This window comes from Danio rerio, chromosome 16 (assembly GCF_052040795.2).
Source record: "Danio rerio strain M-AB ecotype USA chromosome 16, GRCz13ab, whole genome shotgun sequence".
In the NCBI taxonomy this organism is placed as follows: Eukaryota; Metazoa; Chordata; class Actinopteri; order Cypriniformes; family Danionidae; genus Danio; species Danio rerio.
Genome location: NC_141036.1, coordinates 14853497 through 14876708, shown reverse-complemented (window position 1 = coordinate 14876708; position 23212 = coordinate 14853497). Strand labels below are relative to the sequence as shown.

Here is a 23212-nt window from a genome sequence, read left to right as displayed (position 1 = left end):
CCCCTATGGGGGTCCCAATCTCCTTACCACAATACACCATCTGTCACCATTTTTGCATTTTCTGTCTGAGAACAAGTGTTGACAGTTTGGTGAATAAAATGTTCTTTACTCTGAGTCTCTGCTAAATCAGAGTAAAAATGCTACACTTGAAATATTTTGTATCTAGTGGTTCTGACATTTTGAGCCACAAACAGAACAGAAAACATAGCATATCCACACATATAACATCCAAAATAATTCCTAAATGAGTAAGCTTTTTCTTTGTTTTTGTTCACTAATATTGTGCTGTGACAAATGAATTTTATGTCTTAGAGAGTATAGCATGTCACACGGCAGGACTCAATAACAGATTCCATTAGCATCTGAATCGGCATATTCAGAGCCAGCTGCACATGCTTTAGTAATCCATGACCTAAATTGAGCACCAAATATTTGAACCAGTCAGTCATAGCAATAGCTCAGGTAACTGGACAGTGGAGATTAAAGTTGCAGACTCTTAAGCTTGATATGTGTTTTGATCTGGGTAAATGTTGAAAAGTGTTCCTTTTTCGGCCGAACATCATGCCTGTCTAATCTTTGCACTTTGTTCTGAGATTTTCTGATGAAATGTTTTAATGATGTGTCATATTATGTGATACACTGTGAGTAAACTGTGACTAATGTCCCTATTATTCTTGTTTTTACTTTATAGCGCCTTCCACAGTAACTATTTCGAGTTAAATGAGATGACAGAAGAGTATTAATACTGAAAAACTGAAAGACTGAAAAACACAACATTTCCTTTTCTCATAAACTGAACACTACTGACAGTACTTTGATAATAGTCAAAGTAATTCTCTCATTCATAACTACTACTCTGAAAGTTCAGATGGATAAGAAAAAGAAAAAGACAACACCTGCCCCAAGACTAGAGAAAGAAGACTTGACAGATGACAGGAAAAGAACAAGACAATCCAAAAGGGCTGAACCAGAAGCATCCTCAAAGACTAATAACAGTGAGTTTATGCAGCAGCTGAATAGGTCAGAGGAGTTAACAGATACAAAGTGTGATCAGTCCGATGGAAATGTAAGATTGAAAATAGGAGTTGGAGCCAAACGGACAAAAAAGCCCCCAAAAAGTCTTGAGAACTTCATATGCAGGCCCACAATCAGGATCTCTCAGAGGCTTTCCCATGGAGATGGCCATAGTTCAAGTGTGGGTGAAGTCTCAGATTCTGACTCCAGATTGGCCAAGAAGTCACATCGAGATGTTCAGAAAAAAGATTGCCTTTCTACAAAAGGTTCCAAAAAAGTCTTTCCCACTTCCAAAAAAGGGGACTCGTCACCAGCCATTGCTGCATCTAAAAAGGTAAGTGTTGGTTAATATTTCTATCTGTATCTTTTCTGTTTAGCCACCAATATTTCAGACATTTTTTATCTATTTTTACATTTCCTCAATTTATAAAAATATCATTTTCTCTATCTCTTTTTTTTATAACTTTTTCCATTACTGTCATTTTTGCTTTTTGTACTGGTCTCCAAAGACTGAAAATATTCAGTTGGAAGTTTTTCATCTGCAATTCGCTATTCTTTTTTGTTGCCTCTTATGATCATCAAAAAGGCACTGGAAGGCTTACAGCTAAATATATTTCTCCCAGTGATTTTATTTTTTTGCTTAAGTGTCATATGCCATATTCTTCGGTCTTATTCAAAAATTCTTGTAAACTCTTTAGATCATACAGTAATACTATGGAATGGTTACCAAAATATATTAATAAAAAGTTTTTTTTTTTACCATGAGTATTATATTATAATATATCACTGAAAGTAATTTAAAGTATCTAATGAAGCCTTTCAGGTTTGATATATCATGCTGCCTTCAAATTCATCTAACCGGATAACCTAGAGTGACCTTAATATTTTCAAACATTTCCTGATGAATTCTGGTCAGCACATGTCCTTTCTTCCAACAGGCTCTATCAAAAAACACAAGGAAGACCGAGTCAAAGTCATTATTAACATCAGATGGCCCTTCATATGCAGTTCAACCACAGACAGATAGCAAAGTACCACTTTCAGATAAAATAACCTCCTCTACCTTTTTGAAGCAGACGTATTCCCCTCCAGCTGCACCTTCGCCGCCTTCCTCATTACAACAAAACTCCAGTCCACAAGACAGCACACAAGTTTTAAATGCTCAAAAAGAAAAGAGTGATGATCTCCCGACTGAGGAAGCAATGACCTCCTCCCCTAGTTCAGATAGCTCAAAGAATATGACACAGAACACTCAGATATCTCAGCAGTCTTCTTCCAGCCTTGAAACTCACCATGAAAGCAAGTCATCTCCAAAAAGATGTAGTGAGAATTCTCTAAGGCAAACTCTCCGTCCTCCAAAAAAGACTTCTAGAACACGGGAGACAAATGTTGACAGGGTTTTGATTGCAAATGAGAAAGAGGATGGTGATTATGCATCTTCCAAAAACATGTCTAGCAACAATACTAACAATAGGAGTAGAGAAAATGGTTTACTGCATCAGCCTAGTCCCTCTGTCAATGCACCATTGCTTCCTCCTGCCACAGATAAATCTGCAGAATCAGCAACTTTTGAGAACAGCACTAGTGTACCAGAGTTACCGGAGAACAGAGAAAGGTGCAAGAAGCACAGTGGAAGTGAAGTCATAGATGACTCCCAAAAAGTGACTATGGAACCGGCTCAAACTGTTGCTGTGCAGTCAAAAGATGTCAGCAGAGAGGGGCATGTCATTGAAAAGAAAAAGAAAAGAACTAGGCATAGTTCAAATCAGGAAGAAAATGTGAAATGTTCCCCTCGAACTCCCAGTTGTGCAGATTCTCAGTTTAACAGTTCTGCTCAAAGTGAAGAGCCACCCTTACACCCCAAACAAGACACCATTTCACAAAGGACACAAAAGTCTGTTCAGATTTCAAATATAGTAAATCAGGGGGAGAATATGGATTTGGGAGCTTCTAATGTTAATCCCACTGCCTGTAAAATTATACCTCAAAAATCAAAAGGTAAAAGAGATCTTTCCATGAAGTCCTTGAAGGAATTGCCATCAAAGCAGGGTAAACTAGACCCAGTCAGACAACCTCTTAAATCAAAAGAACTACAAAAAACATCCCCAAGATCAGAAAGCGCGTTCATTGAGGTCCCTACTAAGAGAAGGGGTCGACCAAAAATAACTAGGATGGATGAGTCTCCTCAGGGAAGTAAGTCTCAGCAGTCTTCTACTAAGTTCTCTATACTTGAGCACTCAAATGTCCCTAGGCCAGAAGATGGCTTGAAACTCTCAAATCCAACACCCAAAATACAAAGCCATCCAAAATGTTCCCTGTCTGCTCAGACTAAAAAATCTAAATCACTACACTTAGCATCAGGAAAGACAGGTGCTGAAGGAAAACTCAAACCTTCAGTGTCCAGAGCTAGAGATGCACAAATCTGCCGCAAACGAAATAGGTTAATAATGAGGACAATTATCAAAAATATCAATAAGATGAGAGTGAAGAGGAAAGATAAAGTACTCACGCAGTTTCTATCAGGGCAAAGCCAAACTTGCACAACTGATTTGGCTCAAAAAGACAATAAAGGGGATGCCGAATGTTCAGTGTCCGAAAGTGCACAATCTTTATCCTCACTTGTTACATCTTTTGGGGGGAAACTTGGTCCTCAAATTAACGTCAGCAAACGTGGGACAATCTACATAGGAAAAAGAAGAGGTCGTAAACCTAAAGCTCAAAGGGAAACTTTTGGCCAAGACTCGGACCAAGTTCAGAGTCCAAAAATTCCGCAAGTCTCAACAGAATCTTCAAATCAGTTAAATTGGTCCACCTCTGGTGAACAGAGTCATTCATTTGATGGCCATACTGCTTTGCACAACTCCCCCTATTCATTTAAACAACTCAAGCCCTCTTCTTCTAGTATTAGTTCTTTCCGGAGAAAACTTTATCCTGGCAACCGTAAATATGATCAACATTCTTCTCCAAAGGTAACAAGTTCCCAAAAGTTTAAAGCAATGCCTGAAGAAATATCTAAACATCTCACCTCTTCACACCCAGCACCTTGCCCTCCAGCCACATCCCAGTTAGGTTCTGTAAGGATTCAAGATCACAAAGCAACACACCTTGCACAATCAGTCCTGATGGAGCAAGAAAGGCTCAAATACAAGTGTCATAGAAAAGGACATAATTGCTTTAGCCACGATAAGATTAGGAGACATAAACACAAATGCAAGAAAAAGTATCTTCAACTCAGGGCCAAACGGCAAGACCCAGCATTTCTGGCAGAGGTTGAGGAGTTAATGGTCAGGCTTAGTGAAATTCATATTGTGCATCATCTTTCATCTCGGGGTTGTGGGGATGAAGCAAAATCAGGAAGAAAGAGTGGGAAGGGCAAAGCTCACCCTCACGTTCTAAAGTGTCTGCCGCAAAATCTTCACCATCCAACTATGTTTCAAATCAACTTCAGTGGTTACTACTCTCCTCAGTCAGAATTTTCTCGTGACTCTCTGCATTATGTTGGCTTGACAGATTTTAAAAGGAACAATGGCTGCCCCTCACAACCAGGTGAACATATTGTCACTCATTGTCCAGTAGTACACAAACTTGGCTTCCCACTGTCAGCAGGTGGTTGTTACCACTCGCCCTACAAAATGCCTCTTCCTACCACTTCATTTGGTTTTGGACTCTATAGAGGATACCCTCCATCTGCAACTATTTACCCCTCATCACCATTTTTACCCTCATATGTACATCCCTACTCCAAAAATCCAATTTTAAGCCCATCAAAGTTCCATAAAAGGAAGCACAAATTTCTAAGGCGTGAATCTGAAGTTTGTCATGGGAAGCCACATGGGACTTACACTAATCTAACATCTCATTCCTCTAGTGACTGGTTCAGTAGAAATAGCTGGCAAAGAGAAGATGACAGAGAGCAAGGTAGAGATAAAAGATTTGTGGATGATAGGTTTAGAGAAAGAGAAGGACTAGGCGGTTTGCTTGGACGAAGTAACCCTAGAAAAGACCATTTCAGAAGGGGACTAGGTCTGTCAACAGATTACCAATGCTCTACCTCAGCACCCTCAAAACAAGCTGACAAACACAAAACTTCACCGCTTTCATATATCGGACCTGCGCACCTAAGACCGATTTCAAAAGTGAGGTGGGCAGAGCATCGGCAGCCATGGAGGTGGAGAGAGAGTGTTCAGGTAGAGTCGAAGAACAGAGGCTCAATCCAGGAAGGTGAAACAGGATACCAGGAGGATGAGGATGAAATTGATGAAGATCAACCATCACCCCCGCCAGTTGACAGAAGCATCCACCATCACACTTTCCTGAGGAACAGCAATCTTGCTAGCACTTCATTCAGTCAAATGACAGCCCAAAGGAGTGTTGGTGAAGTTCAGTGTGCTGCTAGAAACTTAATGACAGCTGGAAGCTTGTTGATGGAGTCTTGCTCAACTGGAGTAAAACGAACATCAGGTAAGATGACATGGGTTCATTTTCTTTGTTTTTGTGTAACAAACAGTTGTCAGGTAGGGTTGTAATGGATCATGTTTGATCCGTGATTTGTACAGATCACGAGAGATCAGGGCAACGCAGTGGTGCAGTAGGTAGTGCTGTCGCCTCAAAGCAAGTAGGTCGGCTAGGTCAGTTGGCGTTTCTGTGTGGAGTTTGCATGTTCTCCCTGCGTTCGCATGGGTTTCTTCCAGGTGCTGCGGGTTCCCCCACAGTCTAAAGACATGTGGTACAGGTGAATTGGGTAGGCTGAATTTCCAATAGTTTATGAGTGCGTATGGATGTTTCCCAGAGATGAGTTGCAGCTGGAAGGGCATCCGCTGCGTAAAACATGTGCTGGATAAATTGGTGGTTCATTCTGCTGTGGGGACCCCAGATTAATAAAGGGACTAAGCTGAAAAGAAAATGAATGAATGAATGCAGAGAGATCACCTCTCATGTCATTCAAATCACATGTATGAAAGCATTTAGGCTTTCTTGCAAAAGTAATGATGACGGAAGAAGTGGTGGTATTATTCGGGATGTGGTGGTGGGTTTCTTAGGTTACAGGTATTTTCTGTATCTACTCGTTTAGCCTGCGATAATGTATTCAAGCTGCACGATTATTCATTAAAAGATCGGGATCTCAACACCCACGCAACAAATTATAAATGATGGCGATTTGCATATGTTTATTAATCCTTCAAATTGCTGCATTCAAATCTAAAAAACTCAGAAATTTTCTTTAGTGTTTTCAGTTAGTTATGAAGTCAAATAACACAGAAGTAATAAGAAAACAGTTTATAGTTTTAATAAAACTAGTGATATTTATGGTAAAGATTTAAATCACCCTCATATGCTCAAAAATGAAAGTTGTAGAACACAATAACGTTGTTTAACCAAAAATGGTGAATAGTGATTATTAGCAACAATAGTAGTAACAGTGAATTTTTATTTAGCAGATTATTTCTTCATTTTATTTTTTAGTAAAATTACAGGTTCTAAGTGCTGTTTGGTAAAACCAAAATTGTCTTGCAGTACTGTTTTTGTAATAAATGAAAGCCAATGGCATTTGTCTCCTCCCATTTTTGGCTGATTCGAAAAATGGTCCAATCCATGACTAAAAAACCATAACATCATTCGAACCGTGAGATTTGCGATTTGTTGCACCACTAGTTGTTACTGTTAAATGATATTCTGTTTTGCTCAAGTGTTGCTTACCATTAAATCTTTTATAAGATTCAGCAACCCTCTGTTCCTATAAGCGAGAAAATGCTTTAAATGCTTTTACAAACAATTACAGTCCTTGAACAGTAAATAAGACCAATTTATTATATGTTTCAGACTGTATGGCCTTATTTATCTCCCACTGTTTTACTGGTTAGGTAACAAAATTGAGCTTGATTTTGCTCTGCGTGTAATTGGCTACCTAGATTTTCCTTGGCAGACAATCTGTTTAGAAGTCCACTGAGAGGTATATGGTCTCTCTTGTGTGTAAATATTGTTACGCATTAGCTGTTCGCAGTATGTTTTATTCTGGCAGTGATGCTGCTATAATTATATACTTGTTATGTATTATGCAAATTTGGATAGTTTTAGATCGTTTAAGTGTTGTGTAAGAAAAGCATGCATGCTATTTAATGAGAGTCCCTATAATGTGCCAATGAATCACTGTCCAGTTTTACATAGTCACTAATCACTGTCCACAGTTTCACATGATTTTATTTTCAAGTTTTATAATTTTGTAATTGTTTAAATCTTGAAATGGCTCTACATTGAAGTGTAAAGCTTTTAGAAGCAAAAGCAGTGCGTATTTGGTTATTTAGTGTTGCTGAAAACATATGGCAAGAAATTATTGCTAGCATGTAAAGAACTTCTCACAGCAGGAAGACTGGGACATTTGGTCTTGAGTAGTGCGTTCTGTCTACTTGTCTTTGTGCAAGCAGCTTTTATTGTTTATTTAGTATTCCTGCCCGTCGGGGCCACTTTCTCAGCTAAAGGGAAAATGGATGAAAAGATAATTGCAGGTACAAAAATAAAACAATGTTATGTAAGATGAGATCATATAGCATTCATTACTTTAAAGCAACATTTTCTGACAGCCTGTGCAGCTGCAGTTATTTCTCTGTAATCCTTAAGCCTATCATGTTTAGGTTAATGAAGTTTTGTGAATGTGCAAAATACATGCAAAGTATATTCTTAGAGGAAGGGATGCCTTCATTTCAATGTTACTGACTAATAATAACATCATTGTCAGTTGGATGATTCTTGAAATGAAAAAACTTCACCACTATGATTGGCTTACCACCCTTTACTCCATAGTCCAATAATGCATACCTACTATGTTCACATGCCATATGTCAAGTGCACAAAATCAATCAATAAATTTGATCATTATAATTAGGGCTGCACGATATATTGTTTCACCATCAAAAGCGCAATGTGTGCATCCACAATAGTCACATCGCATACTGTAGATATGCAATGTTGAGTTTGGATTATATTTGAGCAAGAGTCACAGTTAAGAACACAAGTTTTGTGGAATTATTTTGGAGTTACTGTTTAACCATAATGGAGTGAAATTGTATCATTTGCATGTTTTTAAGGCCTGAGAGAGATTTAGGTATTCAGACACAAGACAATTTATCAATTGGAACTTTACTCATTCTTTAATTTTCTTTTTGGCTTAGTCTCTTTATTAATCAGGGGTTTCAACAGCAGAATGAATCACCAGCTTATCCAGCATATGTTTTACGCAACAGATGCTCTTCCATCTGCAACCCATCACTGGGAAACACCCATTCACATTAATTTACATACATACACTACGGCCAATTTAGTTTACCCTAACCCAATTCACCTAAAGCGCATGTCTTTGAACTGTAGGGGAAACCGAAGCACTTGGAGGAAACCCACAAAAGCACAGAGAGAACATGCAAACTCCACACAGAAATGCCAACTGACCCAGCCGAGGCTCGAACCAGCGACCTTCTTGCTGTGAGGTGACAGTGCTACCCACTGTGCCGCCGCACCACACCCCCCAATTGGAAGTTTAATAAAGAATAATTTTTATTACGTTATTTATAATTTTGAAGCATAATTTTAACAATTACAAAACCTAACCCAATACCCAATAACAACTTTAAATAACCTTAATAACTTAATAACTATTATTAGGAACAAATTGGAAGTTTTTTGAAGCAAAAGTCATACAGTAGTTTACGGTTGACCAATAGCAGGAAGTAAGCCTTAAAATAAAGTGTGACTATAAATTCTTTCAAAGTAGTGCTGTTCAATCATTTGGTGAAGTTGTGTAGATGCATTATATTGCAATGTGTAATGCAGAAAAATAAAAATGTTGCAATGTCAGATTTTTCCAATGTCATGCAGCCCTAATTTTAATGAGATAATTACAAATTTACGGCTATAACAGAATTTACAATTACCTTGAAATGACAATCTACAGTGCTCAGCATAATTAAGAACAGCCCATTTTGAAAATTAATATTTTTATTAATTTCTTAGTGAATATAGGCAACATATTTTAGTCTATTTAAAGAAAAAAATATTAAACAGTTTTATTTATTAAAATCATATTTTTTGTCACCAAACATATTTACAAATGGAAAGATAATACAATTTAAATATTGGAAAAAATGACAACATGCAAAATTTCAACAAAATTTTTAAGTTTTCTTCTCTTAATTTTTCCTCTTTTTAAAATTTTTTAATCAATATTTTTTATAACGTATTAATTTGGGTGTACTAGCACTGTATAAATAGCAAGTAGAATAATATCATTTACTCGCTAGTCCCTAAAATTCAATTTAACAGATCTCAACCAACAGCAAGTCAAGTGTAATGTTGCTTCGTCAGATCCAAGCACTCCACCAGTGTTTTTTGGTGTTGGTTGGCACTTGTTTATTGAGTTGTGGAATGTCTGAGAAGTGGCGTACTATAATCTGATGATTGGCATTATTGGTCAGTAACTGGCAGTGCATTAGGAATAAGATATAGGCAAAGTTCTCTTATTTGTTTTTCTTTGTTAGGGATAAAAAAAGAAGAATTTTGAAATAATTGAGCAGCAGTTTTGTGTACCTAAAACACAAATTAAAGTATGGAGTTATGAAAACAGCAACTAAGAAAGCATGTGATCTTGTCTATGTGAATGTTTACTCCTCTGCAGTTTAGTAGTCTACACCAGGCCCGGATTGACTAATCAGGAGGACCGATCCGGGCCGGTCCGTTTTTGGCCGCGATGGCCGGTGTCCCTTGCTCTCAGCAGTCACACTTTTTAAAAATTATTTATTTATTTACTTGACCACAGCCTTCTTATTCATTATTTTACCGCAGCTCTGCTCTTTTTATATCTTTTTAGTCTCTTGATAGAACTAGATAAGTCACCATTCAATGTTCTGCTGTTGTGGTACAGTGGTTAGCACGTTGGGTTATGACGCTGCCAACCCAGGTTCGGTCCTCGTTTAAGTAACTTTTTTTTTTTCATTTTTATTGTTAAGACATATAATACTGTTAGGGTTGTTGAACATTTGAAGTTCTAAAGCAGCTGTTTTCTCAAAAAAAGACGTGATAGTCTAATTAGAAACTGAATTGGAAATGACCTTATTTTAATATAGTCAGCGGTGAACTGATTTGGGCCGGTCTAAGGCTTGAAACTCCAGGGCTGAAAAAGAGTCCAACTCCAGCCCTGCACATCACGGTCAATTATATCAATTTACATTAAATTGCATTCATGATACCAATGGCTGATATCAGTGATATCAAGTAGTAAAAATGAAACAAAATCATCAGTTTCAGTTTGATTGTTCAATTAGAATTACAATTTCAATTTTCTACAATGAATCAGCTGTCTGATGTTTAACGTTTTTATTAAGTACTTAAACAGAACAAATACATTAGAGAATATTTTCATGTGGATGTGGATATTTTCAAGTGGGTAGCAATGTCCCTCATAGCTAGAAGTTTCTTGGTTTGAGGAAGCCTTTTCTGTAGTTGAATTGGACTAACAATTGTGATTGTTGTGTGTGAATGGGAGAGTGTGTGTGTGCTTCCCAGCACTTGGGGTTGCATGAGTAGAGTGCGTGCACTCTCTGTGCTGTGTTGTTGCTGGGCATCTGCCTGTAAAATATGTGGCAGAGCAACTGGGTGTTCATTTAATCATCTACTGAATGAACAGCACAATGCATCAGATTATACCATAAATTTGGTTCGTTTTTAACTTTTTAACTACATTTCAGTCTTGTCTTTTTTTCAGAGTGAGCACATTTATAGTTCAATAAAGTGTTGTTGAAATTTGTGTTTTTCTTTTTTTTGGAAAATAAATTGGTCAAAGCGTATTGAGGTTAATCAGATAAATGGAAAGGTATTATCAACCAGTAATGTTGTGGTCACGCTAGAGGTTGAGAATAAGCATGGGACGTTAACTGTGTTTAATGTATACCGTGGTTTGGAAAAATCTAGGTTTTAAAACCATAAAAAATGTCTGCTATACCATTCCTAAGGTTGAGTAGTCCATTTTGTATAAGTTGCCATTTTGAATTGTAAAAACATAAGTGTTTTGAAACAAATGAAGACAGCAGATGTCCATAATTCATTTGAATTATTTAGCCTGACATGTTTACTGCTCCAAAATATTTTAAATGTTTCTCAAATTAAAATATATTGTGTACAAAAGGGAAAAAGTAGTTTTTTACTCAGACATTCAAAAAGAATATATTTTAGAGCAGAAATCTCAATACTGTGATACCGTGAAACTGTGATATTTATATCCAAGGTTATCATACAGTCAGAATCTTATACCAGCCCTTGCCTATTTAAGAATGCAAATTTCTGTTGTACGGCACTGCGATAAGGGACAGGATTAAATAGGGTGATTAGACATTAATAAAGTGAGCTTTACAGAGAGGTCCTGTTTTGATATTTGATTGGTCTAACGCAGTCACGTGATGTGATTTTGCAGGTCAGAGATCACCAATCTTGAACTTTGCAATGCAGCGAACTGCAAATCTTGTCGCACTAGCTTGCATTTCCGCATTTATATGCGTATGAATTTAAGTCTATGGGATGAAACGTGCAGAGTGCCTGTGGCTTTATGAATAATATGCAGATCTGCTTATACAATTTAAATAATATTAGTTCATAAAAATAAAAAATTGTATGTTAGCTCTGGTACATTTAATAAAATTAATAATGATATTAAGATGACACTTTTGTTTTAATCAGAGAAAAAGATTTAGGATAAGATTGCACTAATTTTGTTTTTACTATAAATTTGGTCCCTTTTGTACAACCTAGCCTCATTCTGAAAACATACCTCTATATACATTTCTGGAGAGTGCCAAATACGTCCCAGGAGCTACGTTTTTTTTTTTGTTTTTTTTTTTTTTGTTTTTTTTTTTTTGCAGTTTTTGTTTTCGTGAATCCACCAGAGGCTGCTCACTTTATGAGATCTCAAATTTTTCTCGTGAGTGCCATTTGCACCTGCTGTTCTCATGTAAATCCACCAGAACCCGCTGTTGACTGACTGACTGACAGATCAACTGACCCATCCTCCTCCTTCCCAAAGCATAACCAACAGTGTTTTCAAAATCATGATTGACTGATTTTTACCACGTTTTCAAATTTTACCACATTCTCACCTTGTTATTTACTTTTTTATTTTTTGGATACTGTTTTTGTCCTACCTGTTTTCTGACCCCGTTCTTCACCAGACTCAAACCCTGTCGTCATGGTCAACTCCAAGTCCTTACTCCAAGTAAGTCTCAAGTCCACTGACACACATGGTGAGCTAACTGGACACACTGGTAACAGCAGAAAAGCCATCTTTATGGAGGTAAGCGGTCAGCTGGTAAGCGCGAAAAGGAACGGCATCATACTTCCCCATAGCATTCGTTTTAAAAACAAAATGCAGCCATACGTACAGTACTTCTGGCTACATAATTTGTGATCTCCAGAAATGTATATAGGATCTACATTTTCAGAATGAGCCTATGTCGCTTTTGGACTTAAGTACTGCTGACATACCTGGTATTTTTATATATTTTTTAATATTTTACTTTTATATGATTATATGAGTTTAGCACGTTGAATGAATTTGCATTCAAATGTGAATCTTAAATATTATAATAGCAAAGTTTTGTAAACAAGTGCAGTACCAGAAAATGTGGTGTTGATGTAAAAATATACCCCCTTCTCATATTGTAGCCTTGTTTATCTTTTAATAAAAATTTGTTTATTAACTTTTTGTATATTCGTAATTTTGTGGAATTTTTTCTTCGCAGTATTGAAAATGATATGAAATGTCAATATTTTTAAAAATATTGTATAGAAGTTAAAAATTCCACTATTGTGACAACACTAGTGCTGTCCCGTGATAAAATAAGGGAATGAACTAAAGGAGAGTGAGTTAGAAGGTTGCTCCTCTCAGCACATCCATTCATTTTCCTTCGTCTCAGTCCCTTATTTATCAGGGGTTGTCACAGCGGAATGAACCACCAACTTATCCAGCATATGGTTTATGCAGCGGATACCCTTCCAGCCGCAACCCAGTACTGGGAAACACCCATACACGCTCACATTCACACCCTCATTCACTAAGGACAATTTAGTTCATCCAATATCCAATTCACCTATAGCGTGTGTCTTTGGACTCTGGAGGAAACCAGAGCACCCCGGAGGAAACCCACGTGAACACAGGGAGAACATGCAAACTCCACACAGAAATGCCAACTGACCCAGCTGAGACTTGAACCAGCGACCTTCTTGATGTGAGGCGACAGTGCTGCCTCTGTTCAGCATATCTATCCATTAAAAAATCAGCCATAATGGACCAGTGATAGTTTGAAGGTATTTACCAGCTGGAGGAATAATTTCCTAAGGATTTAATTTTGATATGTTTTTTATTTTTATGAAAATAATTTTAAAACCTGTCCTGATTTTGCTTGAAAAACACTTTATTCTTTTGTTTGGCTTGAAACATTTTGTGGTCTTTATGCTTATGTCCCTGTTGCACAGAAGCCATCAATGAAAAGTTAATCTGGGTCACAAAATTATTTTGCACAAAAATCCGAATCCAGAGAAGGGGGTTCTCTTCCTTGTTTTAATCGTATAAAGAATTGGTGTTCCTGGTTCCTTTAAGGAAATACCAGTTCTTGCAAGGAAGTAAAAGAAAAGTGTTAGTGTTTCCATAAACGCAATCTTAGACTTCAGGTTTTCTGTAATAAAATGCCTCATTAGAACCATTTTGCTGCTGCTGCTCAGTTTTCGTTACACATAAATAAATGCTTAAACTAAGGTACTACATGGCGTTTTCTTACTCTGTTTTGCAGAGCAGGAGTTTTTTTCAGTCATGCTGACTCTGTATTTTCAGTTGGCCTGGATTCAAATAGAGTATCAGAAAATTGGTTTTACATTTCAGTAAAGTACTAGTGTTCTTATTTACAAGTAAACACCAGCTTTAATCTTAATTCTTGACATTTGAGTATTTCTGTAAAAGAGAACCACCCAGAAATCGGCTATACATTTAAGCATTATGAATTATATGCTTATTCTCTCTTGTTCCTGCCAAAGAATTTCCATTTAAGACTTTGCCACAGACCTTCTGTCAGCCTGTGGCCAAAACGGTCTGTTTGATTTGGAAAGGGTGAATGAGAAAAGGCAGGCATTCAGCGGCGGTGGAAGGAAATGTGGTGATGCTAGTGGAAAGGGCGAAATTTGAGCATGGAAATCTACAAGTGAAATGGGAAAACTGATTGACAGAAAGAATAGGGGAAGGGAAGGAATGTTATTGCAGGCGAAAGCGAATCTATGGCAATCACACGCTTTGTAATCAGAGCCAGATGTGCCCTAAAAATGCTACTCTTGTGTATTTGCCATGCTTTAGAAATGTTATTAAAACAGAGGATATCTGATATATCAGACGCTAATGTGTCCTCACGCTTTCATTGGGAGGTGATGGAGATTGTTTTTGTAGCCTAGCTTTGGCTGTCATCCAGAGTCCAGAAATAGCTCCTTTGTAGATTCTTGAGGAAGCAAGAACATGGGCCGTCTTTTTTATTTAATGTCTTTCTTGCGTTCCCTCTTTTTGTGACTGTCTCCGTTCCTTTCTGTCTCTTAGAGAGGCTTTAGAGAGATAACAGGAATGTGATGTTAATCGTATTATACAACCTTTATCCACACTGCCTGTCTTTATAAGCTGTCAGATGTTTTATTTTATCACTCTAGTAAAGTCTGTTCAAGCACACACCCTGTCTTCATCTCACCATCGCTTGCTGTGTTGCGACCCATAGTACAGCTCGCGGTGGAATGCACTCCAGTGGAGATCTGTGAAATTGATTTAGTGTTGTATCTAAACTAGCTGTACTGGTGGAGGAATTTGCTGTAAACTGGCAGTATAATTCCCACGGTCAGGGTTAGAGTTAAAAAAAAAAAAAACTTAATCCCTATCATGAGCGAATGTGCTTTTATCAGCCGTGCTGTCTCACAGGTTCTCCATATTTCAGTATTGGTTCAGTTATGAAGACTGCTCTTGTTCAGTAACAGAAAAGAAACCATAATTTATACCAGTGGTAATTGTAATCGTTGTGGCATAATTGTAATTATAGCTTCTCTGTATGTGGTTAAGACATACATAGACATTAAAAAGAAAAAACTTTGTGGTAAATTAGTAGTTTTCAAATTATACACACCTTAACTCTGAAGGTTTAAAATGATTAAAAAAGAAGACGTGTGCTATTTGTAATAGTTATTTTTCTTTGTTAAATTTCATAAATGTGTTATTACAGATTCATTCTTTGTTGTCTTATCATGTGTGTTTTTATGCATAAAATATTAAGACAGCGACACAGTGGGGCAGTAGGTATTGCTGTTGCCTCACAACAAGAAGGTTGCTGGTTCAAGCCTCGGCTGGGTCAGTTGTCGTTTCTGTGTGGAGTTTGCATGTTCTCCCTGTGTTCACATGGGTTTCCTCCGGGTGCTCCGGATTCCCCCACAAATCCAAAGACATGAAGTACAGGTGAATTGGGTAGGCTAAAATTGTCCGTAGTGTATGAGTGTGTATGGATGTTTCTCGGAAATGGGTTGCAGCTGGAAGGACATCCACTGCGTGGAACATGTGCTGGATAAGTTGACCCCAGATTAATAAAGGGACTAAGCTGAAAAGAAAATGAATGAATGAAAATATTAAGACCTTTATAGGCTAAAATCAAAGAATAACCAAAATAAGGCCGAAACAAAGTTTATAACAGTCACTGGTCCAGGTGGGTGTGGTTATGAGGCTCCGCCTTCTTTGACTTTGAAACCTTCTCTGGTTCATTTTATCTGTTCAATTCATCAAATCAGCTGTCCATGTGTAAAACATACAGACACTTAAGACCTGCTTTTGCTTAAAGTCCCAATGAATTGTATACACATGTATTGTGATGCAGTTCCTAGCGAAATTTCAAATGACACAACAGTGGGCTTGGCTCGTTTTTTCTACTGGGAGCTGATTGGATGTAGTAGGAAAAGTGTTTGGAGACTTAGAGAGTTTTTACAACTTAACAGACTCCTCCAGCTCAGCATTTCTGTTTGTTGTCAAAACTGACAGTTGAAGCAGTGTGATTAAATACGTTAGCCACAACCATTTGCTAAAATATACGTAATCTGACAATTTAACTGAAAAAAAAACAGGAAGTGCATTTTTATATTTCAATAAATGATTAGAAGGCAAACTGTTTTTTTCTTAATGACATGCAAAGATGAATTGTTCACCACAAAACTAACAATGTGAGCTAACAAAATAAATATGGTTTTGATTTATTTGGGACTTTAATATAATTCAATTGTAATGTTAATGGAAAGTAACATTGATGATTTTTTAAGCAACGCAGGCTCGTTCTGAAAATGTAGCCCTATATACATTTCTGGAGATCACGAATTAGCCTGAAGTACTTATGGCAGCATTTTGTTTTTAAATTGAGCACTACAGGCCCGTATGACGCAGTTCCTTTTTCGCGTTTACCAGCTGACTGCTTACCTCCGTAGGACAGCTTTCTTGCTGGTATCAGTTTGTCCAGTAAGCTCGCCTTGTACATGAGCAGACTAGAGACGAGTTGAGTTGAGTTGACCACGATGACGGGGTACGAGTTTGATGAAAAACGGTTCCAGACAGTCAGTAAGACAACATCAGAAGCCAAAAATGAAAATAAGTAAATAACAGGGTTAGAATGTGGTAAAATGGAGAGTGGAGGGTCAGTCAGTCAAACAGTCAGTCTATAGCAACCTCTGGTAGATTCTCCAAGAAGAGTAGGTGCAAATGGTACTCACAAAAGAAATTTGAGATCTCAAAAAGTATTTGGCACTCTCCAGAAATGTATATGGGGTACGTTTCTCAGAATGAGGCTGGGTTGTCTTTAAAACAACTTACAATACTGACTTCTCTGCGATTGTTTTAGAACTTCCGGCTCAGTTGTCTATAGGAAAACTGACTAAGAATAGTAAACGGCAATAAAAAGTCAAACTCCTTGATCAACAAACTTTACATAAAAATAATATACTTAGAAAATACCAGAATGCAGTTTTTTATCGTGAAAAATCAATGTAAGTGAACGAGACCGGAAGGTCTGTGAGGTGAGAGACTAGAGAAGAAAAATTGGGACAAAAACTTCTGTAGTATCCACTCATTCCAAGGTACCGTCTTAGCTCCCCCTTATTACAGGGCACATGGAATTCAATTATGGCTGTAATTTTGGCATCAACAGGTTTCACCAATCCTTGACCAACTTGCTTGCCTCAGTATGTGAAAAGGTGATCAAAAGTGATACTTTCCCAGATAAGTTTTTTTGTATTTTAAATTTTAGTTCACACAACTGCAAAACTGGATTTTAATAGCTTAAAACTGGATAACTGTATACTTTACGTATAGTCATTTCACCTTAGATGTATACAAACTTCCTTTCCTCTATGGAACACAAACTTAGATGTATAGAAAAGTAGTCCTTCTTTTTGAGACACTGCAATGTCAGCAGTGTAGATATAATCTAGAATTGCATGAAGGTAAGAAAATAATAAATAATTGTAATAAAGAGCTTTAAAAATTGTTCTAATTCTATACACAATCAGTTTAATGACACAAAGGAACAATTTAGGTAACAATGGAGTCGGTACAACAGAGTTGAGGGTCCAAATGCAGTTTATTTACGGCTTAGTACAGGCAGGTAATGGTCAACAGGAGCATGCAGTATCATGAAGGTACTTGAAAAGCGTAGTCATGGTCTAAGGCAAAGGCAAACAGGATAAACAAAGAACAAAACAAGGGGCAGGAAACAGGACAAGACTGGACTACGAAACACTTTGTAAGTTACAGGTTAACATACAACAACACTCAGCCATGTGTGCGTATGAGAGGTAAATGTTCCAGGTAATCAGTCCATGATGAGTTTCCAGCTGTGTGTGAGTAATCACAAGTGATGTGGAAATAGTGTGTGTGAGGTGCATGATGGGATATGTAGTTCATTTCAGTGGCAGATTTGTAGTTTTCCAGTAATCTGCAGCTGTTTTGTTTATGAGTTGTTTTAACTCCCTCAGATACCCCAGTTTTCTTCCAGCAATGTACATGCACCAATATCCCAAATATAAGAAATTTGGCCAATTGGGCTAGGCCTAGTTGAGTATAATTATTACTGTGACAAAAGACATCCACTGCAAGTTTTTCGCAGATCAAATATACTGATGAACATGATTTATTTCACAACTGTTCACACTCGCATGTATAAACATTATTTACACTTGTGTGTTATATACATTTCCCAGTACTGAGTTGCAGCTAGATGGGCAAACACTGTTTAAAACATATGCCAGATTAGTTGGCAATAGAGCTGGACAAATGATTGAAAAGTAATCGAAATCGACATTCAAAACCTATAGTCGATCTAATTTTTCCAGGTTTCTATTTTTTGACTGTTCTTTTTAGGCAATGTGTGTTTTAATTTCAGTTGTTCAACAGTGATGTTCAATAAATAATCATAGATAGTAGATGGTGTGTGTTTCTTTCAATTATTTTTAAATCAAGTAATGCACCCTTCGTTTAGAAGTCTCTAAATCTCTAGTAATACATGAGCATACTTACTGTATGAAACTTGTCAGTGAAATATAAGGGGAAAAAATGTAAATAAATAATTACAATAATCGTTTATTAATTGTTATTGAGTTAAAATGTTCATTTAATCAAGATTTAGATTTTAGGCCAAATCGCCCAGCCCTAGTTAGTGCCTTGGCGGTTCATTCTGCTGTGGTGACCCTGATAAATCAGAGACTAAGCCGAAGGAAAATGAATTAATGTTTTATACATAATCTTGTGTATATATTTGACAGTTGATGCAAAGGAGAAAGCAATAATACCAGTATGTAAAACTTCACATTTCTGTGGACAGCTAAGACTTGCAAAAGAGGCATAATAAGAACGCTTTAAAGCAGCGCATCAAATGATATTACAATACACCAGGTTGTAGTGTAGTTTTAGTTCACATTGCACTCAGAACTGACCATGGCCTTAGAAATTGCATCACTGAAGCGATCAGCACAGCTTTTTTGCCCATTTGGGGATCTCCAGATTTGCATAATTCTTTTGGTGAAGCTAAATCAATGCAGGCAGCATATGCAAATTAAAGATGCCATCAGTGGGTGCAATTCATTTGCGCTCACATTTTTCCTCTTTTTTTTCAGAGAGCATCAAGCCCGGAGGTTCACTCTTCAGTGAGCACTATTCCAACGCAAGTCTTTCTTTTAATGAAGGCCAAGAAAGGGGAGCACGGGAGAAAAGACCCAGCATCAGCAAAACACACTTTCAGACCAACGATATCAGGCTTTTTTCCTCTTGTTCTGCCACCAAAAACAGCCTTTCTTGTTTCGGTATTTCTAAAGACTCAACACCAGACAAAGAGAAACTGAAACATGTCTCGAATCCTCTCAGAAAAAAGAGTCCCAAAGGTCAAGTGGTCACAGGAGGTGAGGTGAAGAGAAGGGGAAGAGGGCGACCACGAAAAAACCCTGCACCGTGCTTTTCTCCACCACCACCACCAGTACTTGTAGATCAAGAAGTGACAGAGTGTCCTGCAAAACGAAAAAAAGATGAAAGAGGTGATTATGCAGAGCTCAATGCAACTGAGTACATGGCTCAACACGAGAAACGAAAAAGAAAGAGAAAAAGAGATGATTCTTGGTGCAGCGAAGGGCAATTAGACGAAGACGTAGCTCTGAGTCACAAGCCTTCACAAACACACAGCGACACATTCTTACCTTCCCAAGATCCAATCAGCCAATTAGAGAGCAGATCCGCCAAGGCTTCTGAAAAGAAATATGAGTGGGCGGGGCTTTACTCGGATGTGTATAAAAGCGATAAGTGAGTGGGCTCTTAAGTATTCATAAACAAGTATTAAGAGTATTTGTTTGAACGCATCCTTCGTTTAAAGAGCTTGACGAATCGTCTGTCTGTTTGTTTACTCGGCACAGCCCCAAGAGTCTGTCTTCTCCAGTACACACAGACTGCCTTGAGTATGATCCTGAAGAGCATGAGCACGGCCTGCTTCCTGCACCTTTACACGTAGGTGAGTTTGTGTATGTGTGCGTGTTTAGTGGGGTCATTTAAAGGTTGCTATAAAAGCCTGAAATTGACATTTGAACAAATGATCTCAGTCTATGATGAGACCCTTAGTGTATGTATTTTGAAGTGGGAGGGGCTGCTGTTCTAGCAGGCTGGTTGAAATGTCATCATGGCATGGCAGTGTATTTGCTTATGAATAGTAATTAAGCTAAACTTACATTTCTTGAGAACTTTCTACTCAGAATATGTACTTATTACTATTAATAAGGGATAACTTTACCACAGCGGGATAGTTCGCCCAATCGTTCTGTGATCATTTACTCACCCTCTACCTGTTACAAACCTGTGTGAGTTTTATCTTCTGTTGAACACAAAAGAAGATCATTTGAAGAATGTTGGAAACCAGTAGCCAGTAGCTATGTTTCCATTTAAAGATGTGAATTTTATTTATGCTTGTTACGTGTATAAGTTGTTAAGGTGGATGAGACATAACATTCAGTGGGTCTCTATTTAATCGACTAAAACTTAACTAAAACTAAAATGATTGAGTTGACTAAAATATGAGTAAAACTAAAATGATTCAGTAGACTAAAATATGACTCAAAATAAATTGGAATTTTAGTCAAAAGACTTAAGAAACAAATCAAACATTGCTGTCAAAATTAACACTGATGCTTAAAACTTTTCATCCAATGAGTTAAAGAGAACAAAACAATCACTTCCTAACATACAAATATCAAAAAGAACAATTGAATTTGCTGAAGTAGGAGAAGACACTGTGACTTTTTCCTGATATAATATATTACTTGCACTTCAGAAGATGAAAAGCAGTGAAGGTGGGGTAGCTTTGAGGCTTGAAACCTCTTTGGGAGCAGCTTAAGGCGTTCTGAGATGAAATAATACTGAACCACTGTGATGATGGATGTTGGCTAAGTGATATTAGAATGACCAAACCAACATTTCAGATGTTGTGGAATGTGGTTGGCCTGCTGAGTTGTCCATGTTTTTATGCACATTTTCAAAATGTATGCACGTCTTGGCATTTCCGTTCCAAAAAGCATGCAATATTCCAAAATGTGCATTAAAATAGATAAGTGTTCACATAGCTATCGACTTTCATTGTATTTCATAGAATTTTTTTATTATGGATGTCAGTGGATACATTGTCAAACATTCTTCAGACTGTCTTATGATGTGTACAAAAGTGAAGCATATTTTGAGTGTGAGTAAATGGTGAGCAAATTTTAATTTTTTGGGGAACTTTTAATGGGTAGTCAGAAGTGTTTGTGTAATGTATACTCTCTAAAACCTAATTCTGATTACATGACAAAAATATTATTATATATTATAAATGTATGATTACTTCTGGATCATAGTGATACATTGGCTGTTTCTGTGTAAAATAGGAAAGTATCTGAGGCTGAAGCGGATTGACTTTCAATTGCCCTATGAGATTTATCGGCACTGTGCACATAAAAAGGTATATATTTTTAATTAGTTTAAAAAACATAAAGCATGAATGGTCTGTCATCATTGCTTGGCCCTTGTGTCTTTCCAAAAACTGCCTGTGTTTTATTTCAGATCAGAAGAAGAGAAAGCTTGTCAAACTTTTTTATTTGTTTTTAGTCGACAAAATGTACAAAACATCTGATGTATATCTTTTGTGATCTATTACCAAGGTCATGTCATGTCATGTAGGGCTGCACGAAATTGAAAAAATCTATTATTGCGATATTTTATTTTTCTGCGATATATTTTGCGATATACTTTCTTATACTTATACTTATACTTGGAAAGAATTTTTGGTCAGTTTATTTTAAGGTCCAATTCTTGCTCTTGGCAAAGCATTCCAACTCCCAATTTGCTCCTTGGCTGGCACCACATTAGCTCCGTAATCTGCCCTATCAGATGATTACGGACGCATTATAAATGACCAAAGCTTTTCACTCAAGTTTTCTACGTCTTGAAGTTTCCTCCCTTCCACCCCTACTTTCCCCCATTTTTATCCGATAGGGCAACTTGGCGGCCCAGTGACTAGAATCAAAATGATCAGTCCAAATTGTCACCTAAAATAACCTTAGTTTACATTTCTTACGACAAGCAGGAGAGTTCTCTAGACCTACTTGAGTTCAAACTCCCCTCTCGCCCTTCTAACGGGAGGGAGCCCCGGGACATTACGAGCTCGGGGCTCTCTCCCGGGACAGCATGGCAAGTGTGAACTCTTGAACGGTAGTTTAGGTATTGAGTAGGATTATGGATGTAGAATAAGATAATACAGAACATGTGCTTTATAAGTACTAATAAGCAGCAAATATCTTAATAACATGCCTGCTAATAAGCAGTTAGTTAAATTTGCTGAAACTAGTTTAGATTCTAAAAAGGTATATTGTGTAGCCCTAATGTCAAGTGTCATTTGTTTTTAAGTACTACGAATAGTATTAAGATGAGTAAATGATGCCATTTTTAAGTGATCTATCGTTTAGATATTGTCTTACTAAAATGTGACGTATCTCACTTTTTCCAATACAGCATTCTAAAAAGTCAAAGACCCCACAAAAGATGCCCCCATCCAGTGAGTGGATTTCTCTACTTATGTGTGTAATAATGTGTGTGTGTGTGTGTGTGTGTGTGTGTGTGTGTGTGTGTGTGTGTGTGTGTGTGTGTGTGTGTGTGTGTGCGTGTGTGTGTGTGTGTGTGTGTGTGTGTGTGTGTGTAAAGTGTGTGTGTGTGTGTGTGTGTGTGTGTGTGTGTGTGTGTGTGTGTGTGTGTGTGTGTGTGTGTGTGTGTGTGTGTGTGTGTGTAAAGTGTGTGTGTGTGTGTGTGTGTGTGTGTGTGTGTGTGTGTGTGTGTGTGTGTGTGTGTGTGTGTGTGTGTGTGTGTGTGTGTGTGTAGCTGTGAGGGAGCTATGCTGAATACCCAATACCATTCAACTTTCAGACCCAATTCTTATAAGAGCCCTGTTTTGCCACATAAGAAAAACATCAAGCTGTGCTACATCATAATCATGACATCAAGTGCCGGATTCATTAAACAGGGCAAATTAGGTTGAGAGCCCAATTTTGTTAAAGTGCCAAAGGGAGTGGAAAATTTTGCTGGTCAGGCATTGACAATACAAAATAAAATAGA

The 23212-nt window shown here is 37.5% G+C and overlaps 1 pseudogene across 1 annotated transcript in view; it reads left to right on the top strand.

The window, feature by feature from the left end:
- Positions 1 to 23212, top strand: part of LOC100537860 (ASH1 like histone lysine methyltransferase pseudogene) — a 62045-nt pseudogene that overhangs the window by 7112 nt on the left and 31721 nt on the right. The window contains 6 exon segments of the transcript NR_147500.1: positions 692 to 1348; positions 1953 to 5475; positions 19210 to 19885; positions 19996 to 20090; positions 21493 to 21566; positions 22616 to 22658. The product of NR_147500.1 is annotated as an ASH1 like histone lysine methyltransferase pseudogene (transcript).